This window comes from Pantherophis guttatus, chromosome 2 (assembly GCF_059756535.1).
Source record: "Pantherophis guttatus breed Tessera chromosome 2, ASM5975653v1, whole genome shotgun sequence".
In the NCBI taxonomy this organism is placed as follows: Eukaryota; Metazoa; Chordata; class Lepidosauria; order Squamata; family Colubridae; genus Pantherophis; species Pantherophis guttatus.
Window position 1 is genome coordinate 88967925 of NC_142064.1, and position 1850 is coordinate 88969774.

Here is a 1850-nt window from a genome sequence, read left to right on the forward strand (position 1 = left end):
AATGAGAAACTTCACACATAGTTTTGAATCAAATCGTAATCTAAATCAGCAATAAATATTTATTGCAGCATTTTATTCAATGAGAAAGTCAATAAGGCACAAGACTAGATCTGACACAATTTCATTTAAGCACAATTTCAACAGGTTTGTGATTTCCCAGAATCCATTCCAATATGTAGAAGAGACTGAAATTGAACACCATTTTGAGATTACAAAATTAAAGAGTTAAAAAAAAATGAAGAATGCAGCTATGTATAAAATTAAATATAAAAAGGGAAAGTTATTTATTATCACTTCTCGGCCTTTTGGCTAAGATCAAGTGTAGTATTTATATATAAAAAAGAGCTTGCATCAATGAACTTTATACTAATATTAAAAATGCATCAGGAAAATTTATTTGTTTTGAAAACATTTTGATTGAGGAAATTGCTTATTGCTAACAGCTCCATATATTAGGTAAAGTAGAAAGATGGGCTAGAAACAGACTGAAATATTGTCTTTCTATAATAAATAGAAAATTTATAGTAAAATAATATATGTATACTGAGTCTCATATTCCTAATTTCAAGGTAGGTTTTATATTTATGCTCAGAAGAAACATCATATAAATTTCAAGGGAAGGCAAAAGCACATTTAGCAGACTAACATTTTCAGGGATATATGCAGTAGCTCAGTGGCTAAGATGCTGAGCTTGTTGATCGAAAGGTCGGCAGTTCAGCTGTTTGAATCCCTAATGCTGCATAATGGGGTGAGTTCCCATTACTTGTCCCAGCTTCTGCCAATCTAGCAGTTCGAAAGCACGTAAACAATGCAAGTAGAAAAATAGGAACCACCTTTGGTGGGAAGGTAACAGCGTTCCGTGTGTCTTTGGCATTTAGTCATGCCAGCCACATGACTACAGAGACGTCTTCGGACAGTGCTGGCTCCTCGGCTTTGAAACGGAGATGAGCACCGCCCCCTAGAGTCAGGAACGACTAGCACATATGTGCGAGGGAAACCTTTACCTTTTTACCACACATTGCCAAGGTTCTTTCTGGTTTTTAAATGTAATTTTTTATTTATTTATTGTTTTCTTTCCACATTCTCTTTTAGAATGACCTTGAAAAAATAAATTTTATTTAGTTCTTCATTAGTTATTACTTAATTCTCTGATTAAGTAATACTAATTGTGGTAAAAAGAAAATGTGGTATATGAATCTGACTTTCATTCCTAAATGACAAGAATGAATTTACAAAGAAAAAGTAGACCACTGTCACTCTTCCCTGGTTTGCTGCAAGAAATGGTGCAGATGAGAGCTAAGAAGTCTTCTGCTATCTTCCTTCATTCCATCCCATATGTCTTTAAAGTTAGAATCACATTAACATAGATTAATAAGGTTGGAAGGGACCTTGGAGTTCTTCTAGTCCAACCACCCCCAGTTCAAGCAGGAGATCCTATATCATGGAAAGCCAAGAGAATGGTCCTTGATGTGTTAAATGACATGTTAAATCCTCATCATCTTCCACAGATCAGGTAGGTAACTTGTGCAGAAGAAACCTCCTCTACTCATATGGATTCCCAACATGTTTTAGAACCCTGGGAGATAAGAGTAGTAAATTAAGAGTAATGCAGACTTTCTGCTATGGGTAATCTGTCTCAATTACTAAGAGAACTACAGGACTGGCATTGGAGAAAAGCATGAGGTATTATGTCCATTGGATTCATTTCTACTCTTCTCATTCATTGATAATCATATGTATACAGACTGGAGGAAATTCTGGTCTCTTATGATTTCAGTGCTCCACTATGAGCCATTTATTCAGAAAAAAATTTTTTTTTTGCTACATGTTTGCTACAAATATTAGGTTAC

At 34.8% G+C, this 1850-nt stretch overlaps 1 pseudogene; it reads left to right on the plus strand.

The window, feature by feature from the left end:
• The first annotated feature begins 289 nt into the window (after positions 1-289).
• Positions 290-397, plus strand: LOC117662056 (U2 spliceosomal RNA; annotated as a pseudogene).
• Positions 398-1850: the final 1453 nt, after the last annotated feature.